The following is a 16,664-nucleotide window of genomic DNA, read 5'->3' on the forward strand; positions in this document are numbered from 1 at the left end:
GAAGGAAGTAATTGCAGTAATTCCACCAAGGTTTTTGGTGAGATAAATCACACAATTAAATCTCAATTGATTTATGATGGCATCACAGCCAGCCCAGAATTGAAAATTTCTTATTTTTACTGTTGATTTCTTTTTAATAGGAATCTAACAACAGTTGGGAAAGAAACAGTAACTAAATACGGCCAACTGAATGCTGAAACTGCGAAGTTGGCCTTTTGGGAGTACTGAAAGTCAGCTACTTCTCCCCACTTATTTACAGGCTGAAGATGGTTTCTTATTTCATAGATTCTAATTTTAAAATGTGTTCTTGTAAAATGATGCTAATTACTCCATTGTATAGTTTCTTTTTAATTCACACCTGGGGGGGGGGGTAAGGTTTATGAATAGGTTATTGTTTTGTGAATTTGGGACAGGGATGTGTTTTTCCCACAAGTTTTTTATTGGGGGGATCGGAGGGGGGAGAGGGTCATTATTCAGTTGAAGTCTGTTGCAACATATCTTGGTGGTTTTTACTCACATACCCAGCTGTACTCCTTCAATGACTCCTTCAATGACTGCTGCAGGGTGATCAAGGGGGTTGAACAATACTACTGCAAATTGTAAATATGGAGGTCTAGGTCAGAGGAGACCAATTGTGGGTCCTTGGCATGGTGGGCACAGTGAGAATAAATGGGAAGAGTGCATGCTTCAGGCATGGACCACAGAACATTACTTGTCTAAAATCCTTTCTTTAGATTCATGTTTTTCAGTACGAGGATAGAATGTATACAAAGCCCTTTATGGCTTGAGTCCTGGGTATCAGATGAACTGCCTCTTTCTCCTGGCAACTGAGATCATCAGGGACCTTAGAGCTGAAATTCCTAGATTTATACTTATGGGTGCTGGTAGTGGTGCATACTCAGTGGAGAGCCCCCTACTTTGAAACTCATTTCCCATCTTGGTCTGACGGAGCACGTTTGATGATCTTCTGGCTGTGCACTCAGGCTTTTTATGAGCAGATGGCTTGTTTTGGAGGGACTCTTTCTTTTTTTATGGTAGACATGGGAAATCTGTTTAGTGATTTTCTTTTTGTTTTTAAGACGGTTAATTTAAATAATGTTTGTATGCATTTTTAAACATGTATTGTTTCTTAGTTTAGATCAGTGGTGTCCAACCTGTGGCCCTCAAGGCTCTAACCTGTGGCTACAGGCAAATGTTAAAAACATTTATGTTTGATTATCAATTGAAAATAGGCTCTCCGAGCTACATTCTGTGATTTTTATGTGTTTGAATCAGCCAAGTCAATGCAGGGAGACAATATGAGGCCTTGCCTACCACCACTTTCCCTGTAGCCCTAGGAGTAGCTTGGGTGCGAGCCATGAGTACTCTAAGCAGCTCCACAGTTCCCCTGCTGACTGACTACTGCAGCACGAGAGAGGGAGGTGCTCTGGTTGCTCCATTGCCTGTTTTATTGTTGTGCGCTGGGTGGAAGAGCAGGGTAGGAGCTCTCTTGGCTCTGCCTCAACTTTGGGGAGCACCTAGCAAAAGATGGCTCCTTCCTCCGCACAGTTGCTTAGGAGAAAGGAAAAGAGAAGCTGAGAACAAACCAACAGACAATTATGGCTCCCTGATTCTCTGCTCCAGCTGGGTTAGAGTAGCCTGTGGCCTGCGCTATCTTGAGTCAGCAACTGGCAACACATATCAGTTGGAGATAGCCATATACATTAGAACCTCAGAGCTACAGACATCTCAGGAATGGAGGTTAACCATAACTCTGAAATGTTTGTAACTCTGAAGAAAGCGCAGTGTCTTGCTGTGTCTACCCCACGAGTCGGGTGGGGAGTCCAGATGTGCCTACCTTTAAGATGCAATACAGGCACAGTACAGTGCTTTTTGTGTGTGTGTGTGTCTCTCTGCTGCTGCCTGATTGTTTACTTCTGGTTTCACATGGTGTCTGGTTGACTAGTCAGTCTGTAACTCTGATGTTTGTATCTCTGAGGTTCTACTGTAGTAGTATACTCCTGCCACTCTTCATCCCAACATGTTCCCTGCACACAGGAGCTAGCTGTCAACTGTTAAGGGGAATCCACAGCAGGTGACTTGGGGGGGTAGAACCTGCTCCATTTGTTTTCCCTGAGCTATGTAAAGGAAATGGAATGAGGCAGAAAGCTTGCCTTAAAATATCAATTGTGGCCCCTTGAACTTTTCAAAATACAGTACAACCCCTATTATCTGAGCCTCCATTATCTGGCTGTCTGTATTAACTGAACTAAGTGGTGGGGCTGACAGCTGTGTTATACCAATAAAATAAAAACCAGCAGGATCTTATTAAAATGGATAAGACAAAATGTCACATTTATTGTGAATACAGAAAGAATCGTAGTAGGCAGTCAGTTATAGCTATAACATTTCATTCAGTTTCACATTCATTCACACGTTCGTTCATACACACACACAGGTTCTGCAGCTGCTGTATAGTTACCAGTCCTGAATGTAGCTTGAGTTTGTGGCTTGGGTTCGTAGCTTGTGGTGGCTAACTGGCCAGGAAAGCCAGGCACAAGGAAGAGTTGGGTCTCTGTTGGGCATGCACTGATGCCCTTCCATGTTGGCAGCAGAATGTTGCCCTTCAAAGTCTTCTATCTCACTCATCCTTTTTGTAGGCTTTAGTTTGAATCCAGAGTTGATAGGTCTTGCTGTGTCATGCTGCCTCTGGGTTCGGTGTGATTGATCACCCGTCAATTGCAGACATGACTTTCAGCCTAGGACCTGGCTTTGATATTTCTTCAATTGTACTTTTGTTCTTTTCTTTTGACGGTGGACACCTCTTACTTTGTCAGGGCTGTTGTCTGCATCTTCAGCCTTTGGGTGTTTACACTTTATTTCATCAGGACAGGCTGGGGCTGGAGGTTGATTCCATCATCCATACATACCTCATTCACACATCTAAACTAAACTAATAAGATTACAGTAGGGTTTTGCAAAAATGAAGGTTGCAGCAAGCTTTTACAAAATGGAGTGAGCATTTTAAAATGGAGTTTGGAACAAGTTAAAATGGAGTTTGAGTTACAATATGGACAAGTGTAAGGAATGACAAACAGTGAGCAGAAGTTACAAAGTTGAAACAGTGCAAGTTTCAGCGATTTAAGCAGCAATTGGATTGAAAGTGAAACTCAATTAGGCAGTTATTGGGGTAACCGGTTTTATGAATGAATGTTGTTTCATTCATAAAACTTTGCTTATGAAGTGATATTAATAAAGAGAACAATTAAAAACAATTGATCAGTTCTACAGCTGGAGCCCAGCTGCTGCCCAGGGCTGACTGCCGGAGCCTCGCCCATTCTCCTGATTATCCAAATTTTTGATTAGTGGATCTCTCCCTGGTCCCAATTAGATTGCATAAATGGGGTTCCACTGTAATATGTTTGGCCTTTAGCTGAACAGGTTCATAGATACTAAGGTCAGAAGGGACCATTATGATCATCTAGTCTGACCTCCTGCACAACGCAGGCTACAGAATCTCACCGACCCACTCCTGCAAAAAACCTCTCACCCAAGTCTGAGCTATTGAAGTCCTCAAATCGTGGTTTAAAGACTTGAAGGTGCAGAGAATCCTCCAGCAAGTGACCCTTGCCCCATGTTACAGAGGAAGCTGAAAAACCCCCAGGGCCTCTTCCAATCTGCCCTGGAGGAAAATTCCTTTCTGACCCCAAATATGGCGATCAGCTAAACCTTGAGCATATGGGCAAGATTCCCCAGCCAGATACTACAGAAAATTCTTTCCTGGGTAACTCAGTTCCCATCCCATCTGATATCCCATCACAGGCTATTAGGCCTATTTACCATTAATATTTAAAGATCAATTAATTACCAAAATCATGTTATCCCATCATACCATCTCCCCCATAAACTTATTGAGTTTAATCTTAAAGCCAGATAGATCTTTTGCACCCCTGCTTCCCTATTTGGCTATTTTGGACAGCTCTGGCCTACGGTGACTGACAGACACGTGGTATAAATTTCAGAGTAGCAGCTGTGTTAGTCTGTATCCACAAAAAGAAAAGGAGCACTTGTGGCACCTTAGAGACCAACAAATTTATTTGAGCATAAGCTTTTGTGAGCTAGAGCTCACTTCATCAGATGCATTCAGTGGAAATGAATGCATCCGATGAAGTGAGCTGTAGCTCACGAAAGCTTATGCTCAAATAAATTTGTTAGTCTCTAAGGTGCCACAAGTACTCCTTTTCTTTTTATGGTATACACTGATTGATAAATTGAGTCAAAATTCCTGATTTAGCATTTTCAATAAACATCGTGTGGAAAGTGCACTAGTTATCAAGGCAGCACAGTTGACCATGGCCACATAAGAGGAGAGATAAGAAATACGCTGTACTTGCTTCTATAGCCTGAATTATATCCTCTTAAAAATCAGTAAATGCTGTTGCCCATTCACATCATCAGTTACTTCTGTGGGGCTTTATGCAGGGTTCATGTGTGGACAATGAGACTACTACCTGCAGGTACAGGGGTCCACCTAGACAGGGCTTCTTGCAGGATTGGGACTTGTTTTCTTTATTTTATAGTGACATTGGAGCTATGTCTCATCTTAAATCCTAGTCTATCTTGTTAAAAATGCATAACTTTAATAAAAAGTCATCAATAGTCAAAACATAATTTTTTTTCCCTACATGTGCTGTTAGTTTACTTTTGAACTTTAAATTAGACACGGAGAGAAACTGGTCAATTTTGTTTTCAGATGCTCATGTTTCAAAAACTGAAGGAAGTGTTTAAATCAACCCAAAAAATTGAAGAGGAAATCAGTAAGGTTATGTTTAATACAAAACTTAAATACCTGTGTATCTTAGGATGCCTTTCATTTTGCCCCTTTTTAAAGCAAATGACACACCTGTATGTGTTGCCAACAGGTGTAATTTAATTACTGGTTTTATGATAGGTAATGTTTACTTAAAGTTCAGCTTCCTGGAGATTGAGGAGAGAACCTCAGCTTTAATTGTTTTTTGTAAAGTAAATTTCTAGCCCTCATGGTTTCAAAGCAAAGTTTGAAGACATGGCTGAGTGCACCCAGAAGGCTCCAAAACCTGAACACAAATAAGCAAAACCTCAATTTATTTTTAAGACATTCACGAATTTCCAATTCATAGGGTGGGGACCAGACTGACTCAGTTCCAACAGTTTGAGGTTGGCAGCAGTACTGTTCACAGGCTTGGATGGCCACAGCTTGTGGGTACGGTTGCCCACAGCATGTGCTCGCTACAGTGCCAAGAGCAGGTTGGCTCAGGGAGCGGCTCTTTTCATCCCTTGCACAGTGTGGAGCACCTTACTGGCTCTAAAAAAAGAAAAGGAGTACTTGTGGAACCTTAGAGACTAACCAATTTATTTGAGCATGAGCTTTCGTGAGCTACAGCTCACTTCATCAGACGCAGTGCGGATTGCATGGATACTGCTCAGCGGCCCGTTTTGGCTTGCACAAGACAAGCAGGGCAGGGCCCCCTCATGTTGAAAGTGCGGGCCTACGCGTGCAGCAGGCGGAGACCCAAGCAGAGGTGCTGGAAGGAACTAGGGGCGCCCCCCGGCTTGACGTGGTTTCCACCATATACAGGGTTACATATATTATAGCGCTCAGCACCTCCACTCCCCACATTGTTCCAGCGCCCCCGGACGCAAGAGGCTCCCGGCCCTGCCGGAGCGGGAGGGGATTTCAGCAGAGGGGATTTTACCAGCCCTCCTGAGACTCTCCCCCCCGCTCACCCCCGGGGGGCGGCGCTGCGGCAGAGGACGCCCGAGCAGCAGCAGGCCTGCAGGGGGCCGAGCCGCCGCCGCTCCTGCGGCGGGAGGAGGGGCCGGGCTGCCTTCTGCCGTCACAACCGGGAGCTGCGGAGCGCGTCGACGCCTCCGGCCGCTGGAGCCGCGGGCGGCGGAGCGGGGCGCTGCTGCTGCGAGCCCTGTTGGGCGGGAGCGGCGGAGGAGCGGGGCGGCGGCGGTAAGGAGGAGGCTCGTTTCCCGGGCTGTGCCCCAGCCTGCGGATGCACTGCGGGGGCTCGGAGGTGCAGCAGCGGCCGGGGGGGACCAGCGGGCGGCAGCAGGACGGGGCAGCGGTCCCTGCTCCGGACCGCGCCCCGGCTATGGCCAGGGGACGCTCGGCTCCCCTCAGCCCTGGGCAGCTGCCCGCCGTGGGCAGGGCTGGTTCCCGGGGCGGGGGCCGGGGGGAAGCGCCGCGATGGCCGCAGCCCGCGCGTGGGGGCGTTTCGTGACCGGGGCTGCGGCGGCGCCGATGCCCCGCGCCGGGCCCGGGCGGGATGTGGCCGCCGCGCGGCTCGCGCCTGGTGATTGGCTGGTGCCGAGGGCGAGGGCATCAGTTGGCAGGGAGGGGACAAATCCTGACTTGTGAATAGTTCGCCGGGTGTCTGCGCGGCAGCTGCTGGGCTGCCGGAGCCTGGGCTGCCCTGCAGGCCTGGCGGGCTGATGCCGGGGTTTCTGCTCCTCGTAAGCTTAGGAACCAGTGATGGGCGAGTGAAGGGGTATGCTGTATTTGCTACCCAAATAAGGGGGAATGTTGAGTTTCCCTACTTAATCCCGCCGGTTAAGCTGTTCATATGCAGTATCCATTTTGAACAGGCTTATGATGCTTGCTGTTTACTTAACAGGTACTGTCAAGGTCTCCCTCCAATTTCAAAAATCATTTTCTTCCAACTTCCCACTTACTAGTCCAGCTGTTTGTAGGCCATGGTGATTTTTTTCCATGTCAGCATAATTTTGTTTTCTGTATTGTTGATCTTGAGAAGTGGGCTACTGTGATCACTTTAAAATAGCTGTGCCTTGCCTTTGGTGTTTTGGAGGAAAAAATAGATGCATATAAATAACTATCTTGCAGACAGATGCAGAACTTCAAAACTGATTTTTGTAATTAATCCTACCAACAATCCATTTGAATTTATTATTATGTGACAGTCGCATTGTCATTTATTTTCATCCATGTTTCTGGGTATTTTATCACAGAGCCTGTGTTTTGACATTAGCATGGGCACCTCTTTTGTGTAGTGATGTTCGTGTACATAATACTTTACAGAAATACTTGATGGCAAGGTCTTTTCACCTGATGAATTTACAATCGAAATTAAAGGAGTACTTGTGGCACCTTAGAGACTAACCAATTTATTTGAGCATAAGCTTTCGTGAGCTACAGCTCACTTCATTGGATGCATACTCACTTCATCAGTATGCATCCGATGAAGTGAGCTGTAGCTCACGAAAGCTTATGCTCAGATAAATTGGTTAGTCTCTAAGGTGCCACAAGTACTCCTTTTCTTTTTGCGAATACAGACTAACACAGCTGCTACTCTGAAACCCATCCTTTGCAAGTGACTCTCTTCTGAGTTGGAAGCTCCACCTGATGTTACTCCACAGCTTGAGTGGGAGGAGTTTCCTCCCATCCAATGCAACTCCCATCACTCAAATTGAAAAAAATAAGTTGGAGCAGGGTTCTAAACGCCTATCTGCAAACCAATTGCTTGCTTGTACCTGGGGTGCCTTGAGGGCTTTTGTGATCTCTGCCTTTCCACTTAAGTTCTCATGCAAGAGGCAGAAAGAGGCCACAGTATCAGGACTACAGTTACATGACAAATAATGATAAACCCAGGTGGGTGGAGTAGATGATGGAGAGGGAATACAAAATTTGAGAGAGCATCCACTTTAAAAGTGGATTAAGCTAAAATGGAAAAAGGCATTCTTCTTCTGGAATGTGTGTGTCCACACTGGGAGCTATTCTGGAATAGTTTATTTTGCAGTAATCATTTTGGTCAATTTCCATATGCAGACAAGCCCTAAAAGGAAGCAGATTGCTTATAACATATCTTGGATTTTATTATCCATGTGCAAGACCAGAGTATATCAACAGCGGAGATCTGTCTGCATAAGAACAGCCATACTGGGTCAGACCAAAGGTCCATCTAGTCCAGTATCTTTTCTTCCAACAGTGGCCAATGCCAGGTGCCCCAGAGGGAGTGGACAAAACAGGTAATCACCAGGTGATCCATCCCCTGTCGCCCATTCCCAGCTTCTGACAAACAGAGGCTAGGGACACCATTCCTGCCCATCCTGGCTAAAAGCTATTGATGGACCTATCCTCCATTAACTTATCTAATTCTTTTTTGATTTTGGTTTTCTAAACCAAAGGGAATGATATAGAGGTGGTGGTATGTGCATTTGATTCAAACTCTTGACTCAGTCATGTCAGCTGACGTGAGTTTAAAAGTGCAGGTTGTCCTGGAAAACAGCTTTACACTTGTGTTTGTCTCAAAACCTCCTGTTTTTAAAAGCTCACTGTTGAGCTCTGTTTTTCTTCTGAAGATTCAGTTCAACAGGTTGCTTGGCTTGAGAACTCCTTGGTGAATATAAGCCAATTATTTTCCTCTCAGTTTCTCACTAAACTCAACACTAGTGTTAAATGTTGGAGGGGAGCTGAGACTGGTGTGGAAATGCAATAGGTCTTTACATGTGTGTAAACTTCAATATTTTTAAACCTTAGCACTTTGTTGGCTAGTCCAAATTGAGATGTGGAGCTTGCTGCTGCTCCCCTCCCAGCCAGTAGTACCAGGTTCATTTAGTGTCTATTGTAGTACTCTATTTTCAGCTGTCTGCACCTGTGCCATACATGTTTCCTAAAGACTGACATATGACAGCTTTACACTGGAGTGAATTTGTTTTTAATGATCAAATTTTAATACAATCCCTAATGTGCACTAGTACCTTTTGAAAATATGAATGAAATAATCCTTACAAGGAGTCATTTGAGCTGTAGAAGGAAGATGGCTGCCTGATTCTGAACTCTGTGATCAAGATCCAGACAAATTAGGTGTTTACCTAAAACATCCTTACCCAAAAAGTTTCTACAGCAGTTTTAAGAAGCACTTGAACTTACAGGGATGATAGCAGAACCTTTCAAATCGCTCCATCAGAGAAGAACTTTGAAAGAGTTGATATAAACAGCTATGACACCTCTGCCCCTCAAAACGCAGACTGAGAACGGAATGGAGTGATGTAGTGGTGGGAGTCTGCTATAGACCACCGGACCAGGGGGATGAGGTAGATGAGGCTTTCTTCCGGCAGCTCACGGAAGCTACTGGATCGCATGCCCTGATTCTCATGGGTGACTTTAATTTTCCTGATATCTGCTGGGAGAGCAATACAGCGGTGCATAGACAATCCAGGAAGTTTTTGGAAAGCGTAGGGGACAATTTCCTGGCGCAAGTACTAGAGGAGCCAACTAGGGGGGGCGCTTTTCTTGACCTGCTGCTCACAAACCGGGTAGAATTAGTGGGGGAAGCAAAAGTGGATGGGAATCTGGGAGGCAGTGACCATGAGTTGGTTGAGTTCAGGATCCTGACACAGGGAAGAAAGGTAAGCAGCACGATACGGACCCTGGACTTCAGGAAAGCAGACTTCGACTCCCTCAGGGAACGGATGGCCAGGATCCCCTGGGGGACTAACTTGAAGGGGAAAGGAGTCCAGGAGAGCTGGCTGTATTTCAAGGAATCCCTGTTGAGGTTACAGGGACAAACCATCCCAATGAGTCGAAAGAATAGTAAATATGGCAGGCGACCAGCTTGGCTTAATGGTGAAATCTTAGCGGATCTTAAACATAAAAAAGAAGCTTACAAGAAGTGGAAGGTTGGACATATGACCAGGGAAGAGTATAAAAATATTGCTCGGGCATGTAGGAATGTTATCAGGAGGGCCAAATCGCACCTGGAGCTGCAGCTAGCCAGAGATGTCAAGAGTAACAAGAAGGGTTTCTTCAGGTATGTTGGCAACAAGAAGAAAGCCAAGGAATGTGTGGGCCCCTTACTGAATGAGGGAGGCAACCTAGTGACCGAGGATGTGGAAAAAGCTAATGTACTCAATGCTTTTTTTGCCTCTGTTTTCACTAACAAGGTCAGCTCCCAGACTGCTACGCTGGGCATCACAAAATGGGGAAGAGATGGACAGCCCTCTGTGGAGATAGAGGTGGTTAGGGACTATTTAGAAAAGCTGGACGTGCACAAGTCCATGGGGCCGGACGAGTTGCATCCGAGAGTGCTGAAGGAACTGGCGGCTGTGATTGCAGAGCCATTGGTCATTATCTTTGAAAACTCGTGGCGAACCGGGGAAGTCCCGGATGACTGGAAAAAGGCTAATGTAGTGCCAATCTTTAAAAAAGGGAAGAAGGAGGATCCTGGGAACTACAGGCCAGTCAGCCTCACTTCAGTCCCTGGAAAAATCATGGAGCAGGTCCTCAAAGAATCAATCCTGAAGCACTTGCATGAGAGGAAAGTGATCAGGAACAGCCAGCATGGATTCACCAAGGGAAGGTCATGCCTGACTAATCTAATCGCCTTCTATGATGAGATTACTGGTTCTGTGGATGAAGGGAAAGCAGTGGATGTATTGTTTCTTGACTTTAGCAAAGCTTTTGACACGGTCTCCCACAGTATTCTTGTCAGCAAGTTAAAGAAGTATGGGCTGGATGAATGCACTACAAGGTGGGTAGAAAACTGGCTAGATTGTCGGGCTCAACGGGTAGTGATCAATGGCTCCATGTCTAGTTGGCAGCCGGTATCAAGTGGAGTGCCCCAAGGGTCGGTCCTGGGGCCGGTTTTGTTCAATATCTTCATAAATGATCTGGAGGATGGTGTGGATTGCACTCTCAGCAAATTTGCGGATGATACTAAACTGGGAGGAGTGGTAGATACGCTGGAGGGGAGGGATAGGATACAGAAGGACCTAGACAAATTGGCGGATTGGGCCAAAAGAAATCTGATGAGGTTCAATAAGGATAAGTGCAGGGTCCTGCACTTAGGACGGAAGAATCCAATGCACCGCTACAGACTAGGGACCGAATGGCTAGGCAGCAGTTCTGCGGAAAAGGACCTAGGGGTGACAGTGGACGAGAAGCTGGATATGAGTCAGCAGTGTGCCCTTGTTGTCAAGAAGGCCAATGGCATTTTGGGATGTATAAGTAGGGGCATAGCGAGCAGATCGAGGGACGTGATCGTTCCCCTCTATTCGACATTGGTGAGGCCTCATCTGGAGTACTGTGTCCAGTTTTGGGCCCCACACTACAAGAAGGATGTGGATAAATTGGAGAGAGTCCAGCGAAGGGCAACAAAAATGATTAGGGGTCTGGAACACATGAGTTATGAGGAGAGGCTGAGGGAGCTGGGATTGTTTAGCCTGCAGAAGAGAAGAATGAGGGGGGATTTGATAGCTGCTTTCAACTACCTGAAAGGGGGTTCAAAAGAGGATGGCTCTAGACTGTTCTCAATGGTATCAGATGACAGAACGAGGAGTAATGGTCTCAAGCTGCAGTGGGGGAGGTTTAGATTGGATATTAGGAAAAACTTTTTCACTAAGAGGGTGGTGAAACACTGGAATGCGTTACCTAGGGAGGTGGTAGAATCTCCTTCCTTAGAGGTTTTTAAGGTCAGGCTTGACAAAGCCCTGGCTGGGATGATTTAACTGGGAATTGGTCCTGTTTCGAGCAGGGGGTTGGACTAGATGACCTTCTGGGGTCCCTTCCAACCCTTATATTCTATGATTCTATGAATCTCAACCATGTAGCAGGCTCACTCGTGCAGGACTGCTTCTGATGACATCACCAGCATGCAGTCCATTCTGGACACAGTTTAGATGACGCTGCAGGATCTGACTGTGTGGACAGCAGAGTCTGAAGAACAGATTTTGGCTTTGAAGACCAATCCTGGGCTGTACAAGAGGTGGAGGCAAAACCTGCCTGACTTGATAAAAGCCCTGCAGGACAAAGGGGATAGATCTCAGCACTGCAATATAAGCGTCCTAGCAAGCATGCTGATTCCTTCATTGCATATTAATCAAGCTGCCTTGGGACACAGACTTTGATCGGGTGCACAGATCACCTGCATCTAAGCCTCATTTAGATACCCGAAGATGACGACTAGGAGCTGTGGGTCCAGGGAGCAATCCAGAGCAGGCAGCCTGGCAAACCTGGAAATGATAGTTTCTCAGTACAGAAACGCTGAAACACTTGCCCTCCACCCCCTCCCCTAATTCGCATAGAATCATAGAAGCATGGTACGGGAAGGGACCTCAGTAGGTCTTCAAGTCCAGTCCCCTGCACTCAAGGTAGGGCTGCATAATAACGAAACCATTCCTGACAGGTATTTCTGAGACTCTTCAAAAGATGGTGTCCTAGCTCCATTCCCATGAACTGCCCTTATCTCAGTACTGCAAAAGCCCAGATAAATATGTTAGTTACTGCCCAATATCCTTGATCAACACTTATTATAAGAGATTGGAGAATTCTCCCAGTCTCAGAAAATAAAAATACTTTTGCCAAATATTGTCCACAGTCTGGCTTTGTTTGGTAAGCATAGCTGTGGGGTAAGTAACCTGGAACAGATGATGATGATGTCCATCTCTCAATATTGAGAAGTATCTACTTATTGTTAGAACTGGAGCCCCCTCCCCGCAAAATGGTAGACTGCTCCAATTTACACTCATATAAATTATGACCTAGGATTGACCTTTTAAAATTAAAAGATCCTTCTTGAGCCTTCATCCTATACTCTTTCAAGAGAAAATACTGTTCCTCCTCCATTGATCTACCACTTAGAGGCAAGGCACAGAATCTTGCCCACAGTCCTTGGACCTGTATGTCCAATTAATCAATACTATTCTCATAAACAGTGAAATCTCATTAAGACAGACTACTAAAGAAATGGGATACATTTATTTAAAAGGGGACCATTGATATTCTGGTAGCGTCTTGCATATTGATAAGAATATGTATCTCTCAGTTGTCCTGCATTTATCATGACAGCCACAGTCTTGGCCATGTCCTGCAGTTTTGTCATGCTGATAGTGAGGTCTGCAGTGTGAAAGTTGACGCGATCTCTAATTGCTGTCAGTTCTGCTCACATGTTGCAGACAAATGTAGTGGAGCAGTCCAGACCCAGCAGAGTGGAAAGAAACAGCCCTCCCGTACTGTGGATAGAACAGGAGTAGGAAGGGACAGAATAGAGAGAGAGGAGAAATGAAGGACAAGGGAGGTAGAACTTATGGGACACTTGGGAAATAAAGATACCATGGGAAGAGATTCATGGTTTGTCTTTCAGGGCTCAATGCTGGAGTCTTTGGAGACTGTAATTTGTGATGGGGTGAACAGTGTAGGAAGGGGTTAATAGCCCTGCAGTTGGGCTGTAGTGGGCCTAGATCCACAACTTCTGCCAGAAATATTAATCCTGGAGGAAATAAGAAGAGAGGAAGCCAATTTCTAAGCTGGTCTTTCCTGACAGAGGGATCTGGGGTCTGGGCATAGAGCAACTAGTGGTAGGCTGATCATCAGCCCCAAGTTAGGAACCCTAGAAGCAGCCTTAGGCTAGACTTTTTCATCCATTTTGGTTGTTAATGAAAGTCAAAAAGCAGGAAGAGGGTGAACTTTGACTGTAGGTGGGGTAGTGGTCAGTGTCTTGGAGCAGTTGAGGAAAGGCATCTGCTCACAAACACAGATGTCTTTGTCGTTGTTGGGAAAATACATTTCCCCACATATACAATACAATTATGTTTAGCATTTTAAGAATAATTATACATTACACTTTGCACCCTAATGTGTCTGATCCTTGACAGTGTATGTGCAAAGATTCAAGAAGAATTTAAAATAAATTGTTTTATTTTTACAGTTGATCCTAACTTTGCTTGGCAGCATATCTAGAATGAATTAGGGCAGTTTGTAGATGAGCAGTTACAAATACAATGAAGTAAACCACATTGTGTCATAAACTTATGAATTATGTCTCTATTTGTTTGCAAACACTTCTACAATGTGTCGTTTTCTTTCTCAGTGCTAAGAAACAAATACTAATCTTATATTTGAATAAGCTGTTTACAAGGTAATACCACTCCATATAAGTGAGCTTTCCTGTAATAGGTACAGCTCCAAAGCTAAGGTGTAACATACACAGATTGAATCTGGTGACTGGCATTTCTCCTGGAGGGAATTTTCTAATGCATAACCTTTAAATCACTGAGAGTAATAGCAGTCAGAGAACTATTAGCTTTGCCAAGAATGGGTTCTGCTACTCTGCCTTCACAGTTAGAAGCTTTGCATTGGGAAAAAGCATAGTATCTCTTTACTGCTAGTGATGAGGTATTGTCTTTCTGTGGTCCTATGGCTCAACATTGCTTCCGTTTCAGAGTAACAGCCGTGTTAGTCTGTATTCGCAAAAAGAAAAGGAGTACTTGTGGCACCTTAGAGACTAACCAATTTATTTGAGCAGGAGCTTTCGTGAGCTACAGCTCACTTCATCGGATGCATACCGTGGAAAATGCAGCAGACTTTATATATACACAGAGAATATGAAACAATACCTCCTCCCACCCCACTGTCCGGACAGTGGGGTGGGAGGAGGTATTGTTTCATATTCTCTGTGTATATATAAAGTCTGCTGCATTTTCCACGGTATGCATCCGATGAAGTGAGCTGTAGCTCACGAAAGCTCCTGCTCAAATAAATTGGTTAGTCTCTAAGGTGCTACAAGTACTCCTTTTCTTATTGCTTCCGTTTAAAGCATTAACCATTGCTGGTCTGTGGTGTGGATATAGACTTCGTAAGTATTTTCACAAATAGCCTTCAAGAATGAGAGCTGTAGTGAAATTTTAATATTAGCAAACTGCATCAAGTGAACAGTTTTTCATCAGGCTTTTTAATATGTGCCTGCCTTAGTGCCCTGTTCATTCTTTTCCGCACACTCTGTGCATTTGTCCAATATGCATGGAATGGTCTCTCTCAGGTTCTTCATTCACATTGCCCTTAAAAAAAAAAAGGAACAAAACACTTCTTCTCTGATGCCTGCAAGAACTGAATTAATAATGAGGGAAGGGGAAAACTAAATTGTCCCATATTCCTGGATTTCTCCGTGCAGTCTGTCTATGCATGTAATCTTTAAATTGTAAGCTCCTTTGGGCAGGAACTGTCTTTATTTTTATGCATGGTATGGTGCTGAGATCACTACTGGTGCCAAACAAAGTGGATTATATACCATATTTCATAGAATTTTAAGGCTAGAGGGACCATTGTGATCATCTAGTCTGACTTCCTGAGGAACACAAGCCATAGAACCTCACCCTATAATTCTTGCATCAGGTCCATACATTGTGGTTGAGCTAGAGTATCACTTTTAAGAAAGACACCGAATCTTGCTTTAATTTGCATTTTTAAGTATGCAGCCTCCCATTGATAAACTAAATTGTCTGTCCTTAACAATGAGTGCAATGACCAAACATTAGTTGAGGAAAAACAAAACTACATTTTGATAATTAATATGAATATTGTGAACTTTTAATGGAGAACACAAAGGAACAAGCACTTTAAATTTCTAATTTGTCTGTATCTAGAAGGCAATTTCTGTGAAGAAGGTGTTGGAAGGAAGGACAGCAATGCAGTGGTTTGGTTTTGAAATTATATGTTGGCGGCAGCTAGAATTGACGCCAATGCAAAAACTTTCTGTTGGTGTTCTGAAAGGCTCATTATACAGCCTCTTCATGTAGCTTTTCATGAAACATGAAAATTATTCAGTATGAATTCTGTCATCTAAAAGCTGTATTTTCACCATAGGTTGAGGCTGATAAGTGTGTTGCAAGTTCTGCTGGCAGTTTTCTGTGTATCAATATTATTTAAACAAACACTATAGCATTTATTAAAAGAATGTTTCATGTCAAATCCTGTGGAAATGTTACGTGTCTCACTCTATAAATTCTGGCCTTGTTTTGGAAAGCTACCCACAACAGCAATTGCTACAGGATTTCTTGAATGCTTTCCTAGTATGGTCTTTATGTTAAAAGGGATTATTTTGTGGACCTTCTACCCTTCCAGTTATGATTCTGTTGACCCATCCCTCTTTTATCACAATCATATAACACTCAATAGACAGTTACATGAAAACAAATTGCTAGGGAATTAATGCGTTTAGCTGGCTTTAAAACCAGTTTAACAGATGGAAACCAGGAGCAGGAAGCCAGTAACATGGGACCACTCTGCTCTCTGTGGATCATGCACCTGAATAAAATTGTGGCTACCTGGGGTTTTGTGCTTATCATTATGCACCTTATGTCTACTTGGAACTTCAGGAGGACAGTAGGGTTAGAATTTAATTCCTACCCCAAAATCATAGGCCCCTGCCACTTGAGCTCAAGGATTCTGGGAATGTTACAGTGTTGAGGGCAGAGTAGAAGGCAATGCTGTACATGCAAGCAAGCCAGCTCACTATGGTGGCAGTGAGACACTGGGTTTTTATCCTTTGTGATAACTTACATCTTTCTCACATACAGAACTTCTGTGTTAATAGAACATTATCAAGGTTGCAAAGTCAAACATTAAAAAGTTAGGCAATATCAGAATTAAGATTGCCGTTGCAAAGTCAAGGTTGTATAACTCATCTCTACTAACCCATTTTACTTCACTCATGGTGCCTTTTGTTGCCTGCTTCATCACTGTGTGTTTCTAGTGCAAAGATGATGGGTGGTAGCACACACCCTTGTCTAACTCCAGTCACAATATCGAATCACTCACCCAGGCCTGCATCTGATTATACTGCTCGTATACTTCCATCATACAAACTTGTTATGTTGATCAGCTTGTCTGGGATCCCGTAGCTAGC

General features: G+C 44.3%; 1 protein-coding gene across 18 annotated transcripts in view; it reads left to right on the top strand.

Moving 5' to 3' along the window:
• Positions 1 to 5,836: 5,836 nt before the first annotated feature.
• INPP4A (inositol polyphosphate-4-phosphatase type I A) overlaps positions 5,837 to 16,664 on the top strand; it is a 213,370-nt gene continuing 202,542 nt past the window's right edge. For 3 of the 18 annotated variants that reach the window (XM_048858480.2, XM_048858465.2, XM_048858490.2), the window contains exon 1: positions 5,838 to 5,977. The gene's annotated coding sequence lies outside the window, so the exon portion shown is untranslated. Of the gene's footprint in view, positions 5,978 to 16,664 lie in introns of all 18 variants that reach the window. The other 15 variants (XM_075130681.1, XM_075130698.1, XM_048858539.2 and 12 more) reach the window with 12 other exon arrangements.

The sequence above is a fragment of the Caretta caretta genome, chromosome 1, assembly GCF_965140235.1.
Source record: "Caretta caretta isolate rCarCar2 chromosome 1, rCarCar1.hap1, whole genome shotgun sequence".
NCBI lineage: Eukaryota > Metazoa > Chordata > Testudines > Cheloniidae > Caretta > Caretta caretta.